We start from the raw sequence: 12,500 nt of genomic DNA, 5'->3' as shown, positions 1-12,500 counted from the left end.
CATTCACGATATAGCTAGACACTCTAGCGCCTGATAAGCTCAATGGATGAGTGTTGGCCATGGTTTCGTTTATACTCGTCCATGCCATCTCGAGTTTTTCATATTGCCTCTCTGTATCTGGCCCGTAGGCCCCTTCTGGGTCTATCTGATGTGTGGCCGTTCGTTTAGGCTCCCGGCTCCAGGAGTCTTCACAGGGATCACCCTGATAGATGTCCATTCGTTTATCCTCCCGGTACCAGGAGTCTTCCCAGGGATCACCCTGATAGATGTCCATTCGTTTATCCTCCCGGTACCAGGAGTCTTCACAGGGATCATCCTGATAGATGTCCATTCGTTTATCCTCCCGGTACCAGGAGTCTTCATAGGTTCCCTCTTGTAGGTGACATTGGCCTGCCTCCTCATAACATATGGCCCTCTCTTCTTCTTCTTCATATCCTTCGCTCCCGCACCACTCCTGGTCCACTGGACTATCTGCATATTTTTCTGGATCTTCGGTTTCTGACTCAGCCCCACCTGACCCGACTATGGCCCCTGTTAGCTTGCCACTAAATTGGCCACGCGAGTTCGAATCCGACTCCGTGCCATGCTGAGAGTCACCAACCCGCGAGCTCGTACCCGGCTCCGTCTGGCCTCTCTTTCCCTTCAGGGACTCATCCCATAGCAGCCTGACTTTAGCCATAGCGGTCCTTTGTGTTACGGTCCAGACCGAATTCTTGTGTACCGCATCTTCATTCTCCTCATCTTCTTCTTCATCATCTGACTCCGTAGAGTCGCTTTCAGTATCGCTACTTGACTCCTCAGAGTCCTCTTCACTCCCACTCGACTCCTCAGAGTCGTCTCCATCCTCATAAGACTCCGAAGAGTCATCCTCATAATCTTCCGACTCCGCAGAGTCATCTTCATTATCACTAGACTCCGTAGAGTCATCACTATGCTCACTGGAACCTTCGTCGCTTGAGCTTGAACTGGGCTCCTGGCGACTCGGTATTGCTCTTCCTCTCGTATAGGTAGCTGGGGTCGACAAGGCAACCCTTCGTGGGGTAGGACTTGGCATCATTTCCTTCTGAGGCTTTGGTGTTGGCAAGCTACCCACCGCAGCATCTGCACCAAAGTCGCTAGCAATCCCCTTCTTCAAGGTGCTTTCAAGATACAAGGTATCCCCATCGCCCACTTCTGCAAGGTACTCACAATATTGCATAATACTAGCATTCAGCACTTCAACTTCTTTTTGGCACGAGTCCAGGTCACTGCGGACCTTCTCGATGCGCCGGTCCAGCTCCGACAGCACCGTTCCAAGGGGCTCTGTTTTGCCATTCAGCTTATCCACCTTGGTTAGACATAGCTTAGCTTCTAGAGACTCCATCTGCAGGTAATCTACTAGGAGGCGCCTTTTTTCAGCATACCTCCGCTCGATTTCTTCTTTTCTCATGGCAGCCTTTGATTTTCGCACAAGGGACATTTTACTTCTACCAGGCTCGCTCACTCGGGGGTCATTGCGCACCAGCCGAGGAGTTTGCTCTGATACCAAGTGTGACGACACTCCCGTGGAGCCGTCAAGGGGTAGGCAAGACCCACCCCGTGAAGCCCGCCTCATGAGGGATCACCCTCTAATCAGCGTCTCCACAGCGTAGAGAACGCGTATCACACCCCGACACGGAACGCCGAAGCGTAACGCGTAACGCGTGATGTGCAGCGGAAGGTAACACGCAACGGGGCTAGGTAACGCGACACGATATCATGGTAACATGGCACAAGGAAACAACAAGCTGTGAGGGTCTAAAAACGTAGGGCCCTTCTTGAGGGCCCGAGTATATTGCAAGGCGCGAATGCGCAAGGCACAAGGGTAGCGGGCACGGGATGGCGCAATAATCAACCTGCACTCCACCACGACGCGACACTGCTGGTGAGGTAAGGGCTCATGGAGCTCGCATCCCTCATAGGTGTTTTCGGCTCCAACGGCAAGGCATACCTACAAAGCCCGAAATTTTCCTTGGGGGGGGGGGGGGGGGGGGGGAAGGGCGCCTCGCGACATGGCGTGTTGAGGGGGGGAGGGGGGGCCGAATTTTGGAGGGGGGGGGGGGGGGGGGCGCCCAATTTTGAAGGGGGGGGGCCGAAATTTTGAGGGGGGGTGGGGGGGGGGGGGGGGGGGGGGCGAATTTTGTAGGGGGGGGGAGGGGGGGGGCCGAATTTTTGAGGGGGGGGGAGGGGGGTTGGTGTGTGTTGAGAGGGTCCGAATTTTGAAGGGGGGGGCAGGGCGGGGGGAGGGGGGGGGCCGAATTTTGAAGGGGGGGTGGGGGGGGGGAGGGGTGGTGTGGTGTGGTGTGTGTTGAGAGGGGGCGAATTTTGGAGGGGGGGTAGGGGTGGTGTGGTGTGGTGTGTGTTGGGGGGGGGGGGGGAGGGGGGCAGAATTTTTGAGGGGGCGTCATGGTGGGTGGGTGGGTGTGTTAAGGGGAGGGGAGCACGTTGCGTCTTCTCATGTCAACACACACCACACCACCCCTCCCCCCCTCAAAAATCCCCCCCCTCAACACACACCACACCACCCCTCCCCTTACCCCCCTCCAAATTTCGCCCCCCCCTCAACACACACCACCCCACCCCCCCCCCCCCCCCGCCCCCAAAAAATTCGCCCCCCCCCCCCCCAACACACACCACCCCACCCCCCCCCAAAAAAAATTCGGCCACCCCCCTCAACACACACCACACCACACCACACCACACCACCCCTCCCCTCCCCCCCCCCCCCCCTCAATACACACCTCCCCACCCTTCCCCCCCCCCCCCCTCAACACACACCACCCCACCCCCCCCTCAACACACACCACACCACACCACCCCTCCCCCCCCCCTCAACACACACCACCCCACCCCTCCCCCCCCCCCCTCCAAATTTCGCCCCTTCCCCCCCCAAAAATTCGCCCCCCCCCTCCCCCTCAACACACACCACACCACACCACCCCTCCCCCCCCCCCTCAACACACACCCCCCCCCCCCCCCCAACACACACCACACCACACCACCCCTCCCCCCCCCCCCCCTCAACACACAAAAGACCACCCCTCCCCCCCCCCTCAACACACACCACACCACACCACCCCTCCCCGCCCCCCCAAAATTTTGCCCCCCCCCCAAAAAAAATTGGCCCCCCCCTCAACACACACAACACCACACCACCCCTCCAAAATTCGCCCCCCACCCCCCTCAACACACACCACCCCACCCCACACCTCCCCTCCCCCCCGCCCCCCCCAACACACACCACCCCATCCCCCCCCCTCAACACACACCACACCACCCCTCCCCCCCCTCAAAAATCCCCCCCCCCCCCCTCAACACACACCACACCACCCCTCCCCCCCCTCAAAAATCCCCCCCCCCCCCTCAACACACACCACACCACACCACACCAACCCTCCCCTTCCCCCCTCCAAATTTCGCCTTCCCCTCAACACACACCACCCCACCCCTTCCCCCCCCCCCAAAAATTCGCCCCCCCCGTCCAAATTTCGCCCCTTCCCCCCCCAAAATTTCGCCCCCCCCCCCCCTCAACACACACCACACCACACCACCCCACACCACGCCTCCCCCCCCCCCTCAAAAATGCCCCCCCCCCCCTCTCAACACACACCACACCACCCCTCCCCCCCTCAAAAATCCCCCCCCCCCCCCCTCAACACACACCACACCACCCCTCCCCTTCCCCCCCTCCAAATTTTGCCCCCCCCTCCACACACACCACCCCACCCCTCCCCCCCCCCCCCCGCCCCCAAAAAATTCGCCCCTCCCCCCCCCAACACACACCACCCCACCCCCCCCCCCCAAAAAAATTCGGCCACCCCCCTCAACACACACCACACCACACACCCCCTCCCCCCCCTCCAAAATTTGCCCCCCCCCCTCAATACACACCTCCCCACCCTTCCCCCCCCCCCCCTCACCACACACCACCCCCCCCCCCCCCTCAACAAACACCACACCACCCCTCCCCCCCCTCAAAAATCCCCCCCCCTCAACACACACCACCCCTCCCCCCCCCCCCCTCAACACACACCACCCCTCCCCCCCCCCCTCAACACACCCCCTCCCCCCCAACACACACCACACAACCCCTCCCCCCCCTCAAAAATTCCCCGCCCCCCCTCAACACATACCACACCACCCCTCCCCCCCCCCTCAAAAATCCCCCCCCCACTCAACACACACCACCCCTCCCCCCCCTCCAAATTTTGCTCCCCCCCCCCCCCCAAAAAAATTGGCCCCCCCCCTCAACACACACCACCCCACCCCCCCCCCTCAACACACACCACACCACCCCTCCCCCCCCCCCCCCTCAAAAATCCCCCCACACCACCCCACCCCTCCCCCCCCCCAAAGATTCACCCCCGCGTCCAAATTTCGCCCCTTCCCCCCCCAAAAATTCGCCCCCCCCCCTCAACACACACCACACCACGCCTCCCCCCCCCCTCAAAAATTCCCCCCCCCCCCTCAACACACACCACACCACCCCTCCCCTTCCCCCCCTCCAAATTTTGCCCCCCCCCCTCAACACACACCACCCCACCCCTCCCCCCCCTTCCCCCGCCCCCAAAAAATTCGCCCCCCCCCCAACACACACCACCCCACCCCCCCCCCAAAAATTCGGCCACCCCCCTCAACACACACCACACCACACACCCCCTCCCCCCCCCTCCAAAATTTGCCCCCCCCCCCCCCCACCCCCAACACACACCACCCCTCCCCCCCCCCCAAAAATTCGCGTCCCCCCCTCAATTCACACCTCCCCACCCTTCCCCCCCCCCCTCACCACACACCACCCCACCCCCCCCCCCTCAACAAACACCACACCACCCCTCCCCCCCCCTCAAAAATCCCCCCCCCCCCTCAACACACACCACACCACACCACCCCTCCCCCCCCCCCCCAAAAAAATTCCCCCTCCCCCCCCCCCCCCCCTCAACACACACCACCCCACCCCCCCCCCCAACACACACCACACAACCCCTCCCCCCCCTCAAAAATTCCACGCCCCCCCCCCCCCCAACACACACCACACCACCCCTCCCCCCCCCCTCAAAAATCCCCCCCCCCCTCAACACACACCACACCACACCACACCACCCCTCCCCCCCCCCTCCAAATTTTGCGCCCCCCCCAAAAAAATTGGCCCCCCCCCCTCAACACACACCACCCCTCCCCCCCCCTCCAAAATTCGCCCCCCCCCCCTCAACACACACCACCGCACCCACCCCCTCAACACACACCACACCACCCCTCCCCCCCCCCCTCAACACACACCACACCACCCCCCCCCTTCCCCCCCTCGAAATTTCGCCCCCCCTCAACACACACCACCCCACCCCTCCCCCCCGCCCCAAAAATTCGCCCCCCCCTCCAAATTTCGCCCCTTCCCCCCCCAAAAAATCCCCCCCCCCCCCCCCTCAAAAATTCCCCCCCCTCCCCCCTCAACACACACCACACCACCCCTACCCCCCCTCAAAAATCCCCCCCCCCTCAACACACACCACACCACACCACCCCTCCCCTTCCCCCCCTCCAAATTTCGCCCCCCCCTCAACACACACCACCCCACCCCTCCCCCGCCCCCAAAAAATTTGCCCCCCCCCCCAACACACACCCCCCCCCCCCCAAAAAAATTCGGCCACCCCCCTCAACACACACCACACCACACCACCCCTCCCCCCCCCCTCCAAAATTCGCCCCCCCCCCCCGCACCCCCCCCCCCAAAAAAATTTCCCCCTCCTCCCCCCTCAACACACACCACCCCACCCCCCCCCCCCAACACACACCACACCACACCTCCCCCCCCCCCTCAACACACACCACACCACACCACCCCTCCCCTTCCCCCCCACCAAATTTCCCCCCCCCTTCAACACACACCACCCCACCCCTCCCCCCCCCCCCGCCCCCAAAAAATTCGCCCCCCCCCCCAACACACACCACCCCACCCCCCCCCCCAGAAAAAATTCGGCCACCCCCCTCAACACACACCACACCACCCCTCCCCCCCCCCCCCCCCAAAAATTCGCCCCCCCCCCCCCCCCCTCAACACACACCACACCACACAACCCCTCCCTCCCCCCCCTCCAAATTTTGCCCCCCCCCCCCTTCAACACACACCACACCACACCACACCACCCCTCCCCCCCCTCCAAAATTTGCCCCCGCCCCCTGGTCCCCAACACACACCACCCCTCCCCCCCCCCAAAAAATTCCCCCCCCCCCCCCAATACACACCTCCCCACCCTTCCCCCCCCCCCCCTCAACACACACCACCCCACCCCCCCCTCAACACACACCACACCACACCACCCCTCCCCCCCCCCTCAACACACACCACCCCTCCCCTTCCCCCCCTCCAAATTTAGCCCCCCCCTCAACACACACCACCCCACCCCTCCCCCCCCCAAAAAATCGCCCCCTCCCCCTCCAAATCTCGCCCCTTCCCCCCCCCCAAAAATTCACCCCCCCCCCCTCAACACACACCACACCACACCACCCCTCCCCCCCCCCCCTCAACACACACCACCCCACACCACCCCTTCCCCCCCCCCCCCCCCTCAACACACACCACCCCACCCCCCACCCCAACACACACCACACCACCCCTACCCCCCCCGTCAGAAATTCCCCCCCCCCCCCTCAACACACAAAACATCACCCCTCCCCCCCCCCTCCAAATTTTGCCCCCCCCCCCCCCAAAAAAAATTGCCCCCCCCCCTCAACACACACCACACCACACAACCCCTCCCCCCCCTCCAAAATTCGCCCCCCCCCCCCCCCCTCAACACACACCACCCCACACCACCCCCCCCCCCCCCAAAAAATTCCCCCCCCCCCCTAAACAAACACCACCCCATCCCCCCCCCCTAAACACACACCACACCACCCCTCCCCCCCCCCCCCCCCCCTCAAAAATCCTCCCCCCCCTCAACACACACCACACCACACCACCCCTCCCTCCCCCCCCTCCAAATTTTGCCCCCCCCCCCCCCAAAAAAATTGCCCCCCCCCCCCCCCCCTCAACACACACCACACCACACCACCCCTCCCCCCCCCCCCCTTCAAAATTCCCCCCCCCCCCCCAACACACACCACCCCACACTACCCCTCCCCCCTTCAAAATTCCCCCCCCCCCCTCAACACACACCACCCCACCCCCCCCCCTCAACACACACCACCCCACCCCCCCCCCCCCCCTCAACACACACCACAACACCCCTCCCCCCCCCCCCCCCTCAACACACACCACACCACACCACCCCTCCCCTTCCCCCCCTCCCAATTTTGCCTTCCCCTCAACACACACCACCCCACCCCTCCCCCCCCCCAAAAAAAATTCGCCCCCCCGTCCAAATTTCGCCCCTTCCCCCCCCAAAAATTCACCCCCCCCCTCAACACACACCACACCACACCACCCCTCCCCCCCCCCCCCCTCAAAAATTTCCCCCCCCCCCCTCAACACATAGCACACCACCCCTCCCCCCGCCTCAAAAATCCCCCCCCCCCTCAACACACACCACACCACCCCTCCCCTTCCCCCCCTCCAAATTTCGCCCCCCCCTCAACACACACCACCCCACCCCATCCCTCCCCCCCCCCCCGCCCCCAAAAAATTCCCCCCCCCAACACACACCACCTCGCGTGAGCCCCCCCACGACTCGGCACACCTCCCACACCCCACCGCACCCCCCCACGACACGGCGCACTCCCCCACCCCCCCTCACCCCACGTCGAAAAACCCCGCTCGACCCACCCAACCCCGCGTCACTCCCCCATGACACGGCACACCCCCCCACCCCACCGCACCCCCCCACGACGCCCCCCCCGCACCCCACCTCGAAAAACCCCGCTCCCTCCACGCCACACCACAAATGCCTCCGAAAACCCCACTCGACCCACCCAACCCCGCGTCACTCCCCCATGACACGGCACACCCCCCCACCCCACCGCACCCCCCCACGACGCCCCCCCCGCACCCCACCTCGAAAAACCCCGCTCCCTCCACGCCACACCACAAATGCCTCCGAAAACCCCGCTCGACCCACCCCACCCCGCGTCACCCCCCCACGACATGGCGCACCCCCCACCCCACCGCACCCCCCAACGACGCCGCCCCGCACCCCACCTCGAAAAACCCCGCTCCATCCATACCACCCCACCACGCCTCCGAAAACCCCGCTCGACCCACCCCACCTCGCGTCAGCCCCCCACGACACGACACACCCCCCACACCCCACCGCAACCCCCCACGACGCGGCGCATATCGCCCCCCCCCCCCGCACCCCACCTCGAAAAACCCAACTCGACGCACCCAACCCCGCGTCACTCCCCCAGGACACGGCGCACCCCCCACCCCACCGCACCCCCCCACGACGCGGCGCATATCCCACCCCCGCACCCCACCTCGAAAAACCCCGCTCGACCCACCCCACCCCGCGTCACCCCCCCACGACACGGCGCACCCCCCCACCCCACCGCACCCCCCCACGACGCCCCCCCCCCCCCACCCCACCTCGAAAAACCCCGCTCCCTCCACGCCACACCACCACGCCTCCGAAAACCCCGCTCGACCCACCCCAACCCCGCGTCACTCCCCCCCACGACACGGCGCACCCCCCCACCCCACCGCACCCCCCCACTACGCCCCCCCGCACCCCACCTCGAAAAACCACGCTCCCTCCACAGCACCCCACCTCTCCTCCGAAAACCCCGCTCGACCACCCCCACCCCGCGTCACCCCCCACGACGCCCCCCCGCACCCCACCTCGAAAAACCCCGCTCCCTCCACAGCACCCCACCTCTCCTCCAAAAACCCCGCTTGACCACCCCAACCCCGCGTCACTACCCCATGACACGGCGCACCCCCCCACCCCACCGCACCCCCCACGACGCCCCCGCGCACCCCACCTCGAAAAACCGCACTCCCTCCACAGCACCCCACTTCTCCTCCAAAAATCCCGCTCGACCACCCCCACCCCGCGTCACCCCCCACGACGCCCCCCGCACCCCACCTCGAAAAACCCCACTCCCTCCACAGCACCCCACCTCTCCTCCAAAAACCCCGCCTGACCACCCCAACCCCGCATCACTCCCCCATGACACGGCGCACCCCCCCACCCCACCGCACCCCCCCACGACGCCCCCCCGCACCCCACCTCGAAAAACCGCGCTCCCTCCACAGCACCCCACCTCTCCTCCGAAAACCCCGCTCGACCACCCCCACCCCGCGTCACCCCCCACGACGCCCCCCGGCACCCCACCTCGAAAAACCGCGCTCCCTCCACAGCACCCCACCTCTCCTCCGAAAACCCCGCTCGACCACCCCCACCCTGCGTCACCCCCCATGACGCCCCCCCGCACCCCACCTCGAAAAACCCCGCTCCCTCCACAGCACCCCACCTCTCCTCCAAAAACCCCGCTTGACCACCCCAACCCCGCGTCACTATCCCATGACACGGCGCACCCCCCCACCCCACCGCACCCCCCACAACGCCCCCGCGCACCCCACCTCGAAAAACCGTGCTCCCTCCACAGCACCCCACCTCTCCTCCAAAAACCCCGCTCGACCACCCCCACCCCGCGTCACCCCCCACGACGCCCCCCGCACCCCACCTCGAAAAACCCCGCTCCCTCCACAGCACCCCACCTCTCCTCCAAAAACCCCGCCTGACCACCCCAACCCCGCGTCACTCCCCCATGACACGGCGCACCCCCCCACCCCACCGCACCCCCCCACGACGCCCCCCCGCACCCCACCTCGAAAAACCGCGCTCCCTTCACAGCACCCCACCTCTCCTCCGAAAACCCTGCTCGACCACCCCCACCCCGCGTCACCCCCCACGACGCCCCCCGGCACCCCACCTCGAAAAACCGCGCTCCCTCCACAGCATCCCACCTCTCCTCCGAAAACCCCACTTGACCACCCCCACCCCGCGTCACCCCCACGACGCCCCCCCGGACCCCACCTTGAAAAACCCTGCTCCCTCCACAGCACCCCACCTCTCCTCCAAAAACCCCGCTTGACCACCCCAACCCCACGTCACTACCCCATGACACGGCGCACCCCCCCACCCCACCTCACCCCCCACGACGCCCCCGCGCACCCCACCTCTCCTCCGAAAACCCCGCTCGACCACCCCCACCCTATGTCACCCCTCACGACGCCCCCCGCACCCCACCTCGAAAAACCCCGCTCCCTCCACAGCACCCCACCTCTCCTCCAAAAACCCCGCCTGACCACCCCAACCCCGCGTCACTCCCCCATGACACGGCGCACCCCCCCACCCCACCGCACCCCCCCACGACGCCCCCCCGCACCCCACCTCGAAAAACCGAGCTCCCTCCACAGCACCCCACCTCTCCTCCGAAAACCCCGCTCGACCACCCCCACCCCGCGTCACCCCCCACGACGCCCCCCGGCACCCCACCTCGAAAAACCGCGCTCCCTCCACAGCACCCCACCTCTCCTCCGAAAACCCCGCTCGACCACCCCCACCCCGCGTCACCCCCCACGACGCCCCCCCGCACCCCACCTCGAAAAACCCCGCTCCCTCCACAGCACCCCACCTCTCCTCCAAAAACCCCGCTTGACCACCCCAACCCCGCGTCACTACCCCATGACACGGCGCACCCCCCCACCCCACCGCACCCCCCCACGACGCCCCCGCGCACCCCACCTCGAAAAACCGCGCTCCCTCCACAGCACCCCACCTCTCCTCCAAAAACCCCGCTCGACCACCCCCACCCCGCGTCACCCCCCACGACGCCCCCCGCACCCCACCTCGAAAAACCCCGCTCCCTCCACAGCACCCCACCTCTCCTCCCAAAACCGCGCCTGACCACCCCAACCCCGCGTCACTCCCCCATGACACGGCGCACCCCCCCACCCCACCGCACCCCCCCACGACGCCCCCCCGCACCCCACCTCGAAAAACCGAGCTCCCTCCACAGCACCCCACCTCTCCTCCGAAAACCCCGCTCGACCACCCCCACCCCGCGTCACCCCCCACGACGCGCCTCCGCACCCCACCTCGAAAAACCCCGCTCCCTCCACAGCACCCCACCTCTCCTGCAAAAACCCCGCTCGACCACCCCAACCCCGCGTCACTCCCCCATGACACGGCGCACCCCCCCACGACGCCCCCCCGCACCCCACCTCGAAAAACCCCGCTCCCTCCACACCACCCCACCACGCCTCCAAAAACCGCGCTCGACCCACCCCACCCCGCGTCACGGCGCACCCCCCCACCCCACCGCACCCCCCCACGATGCCCCCCCCCCCACCCCAACTCGAAAAACCGCGCTCCATCCAGAGCACCCCACCTCTCCTCCAAAAACCCCGCTCGACCCACCCCACCCCGCATCACCCTTCCACGACACGGCGCACCCCCCCACCCCACCGCACCCCCCCACGACGCCCCCCCCACACCCCACCTCGAAAAACCCCGCTCGCTCCACGCCACACCACCACGCCTCCGAAACCCCACTCGACCCGCGTCACCCCCCCACGACACGGCGCACCCCCCCACGACGCCCCCCCGCACCCCACCTCGAAAAACCCCGCTCCCTCCACAGCACCCCGCCACGCCTCCAAAAACCCCGCTCGACCCACCCCACCCCGCGTCACCCTCCACGACACGGCGCACCCCCCCACAACGCCCCCCCTGCACCCACCTCGAAAAACCCCGCTCGACCCACCCCACCCCCCGTCACCCCCCCCACGACACGGCGCACCCCCGCACCCCACCTCGAAAAACCCCGCTCCCTCCACAGCACCCCGCCACGCCTCGGAAAACCCCGCTCGACCAAGCCCACCCCGCATCACCCCCCACGACACGGCGCACCCCCCACCCCACCGCACCCCCCCACGACGCCCCCCCCGCACTCCACCTTGAAAAACCCCGCTCCCTCCACGCCTCCGAAAACCCCGCTCGACCCACCCCACCCCGCGTCACCCCCCCACGACGCCCCCGCGCACCCCACCTCGGAAAACCCATTGCATCCACACCACCCCACCCCACCTCGAAAAACCCGCTGCATCCACACCACCCCACCCCGCGTCACGGCACACCCCACCGCATCCCCCCTCGACGCGGCGCATCCCCCCCGCACCCCACCTCGAAAAACCCCGCTCCATCCACACGACCCCGCCACGCCTCCAAAAACCCCGCTCGACCCAGCCCACCCCGCGTCACCCCCCCACGACACGGCGCACCCTCCACCCCACCGCACCCCCTGACGACGCGGCGTATCCCCCGCGCACCCCACCTCCAAAAACCCCGCTCGACCCACGGCACGTCACCTCACCCCCCCACGACATGGCACACCCTCCCTCCTAAGAAATCCCGCTCCGCAATGACACGGCACACACACCCCACTGCACACGACCCCCTCCCGCGACATGGAACCTTCCACCCCCCGACGGACCTCCTCAAGAAACCCCCCCACGACATGGCACCCCCCCGCGACATGGCACA

This window comes from Lygodium microphyllum, chromosome 16, assembly GCF_053477565.2.
Source record: "Lygodium microphyllum isolate KBCC chromosome 16, Lygodium_microphyllum_v1.1.10, whole genome shotgun sequence".
Classification (NCBI taxonomy): domain Eukaryota; kingdom Viridiplantae; phylum Streptophyta; class Polypodiopsida; order Schizaeales; family Lygodiaceae; genus Lygodium; species Lygodium microphyllum.
This window is presented reverse-complemented; position numbering follows the sequence as displayed.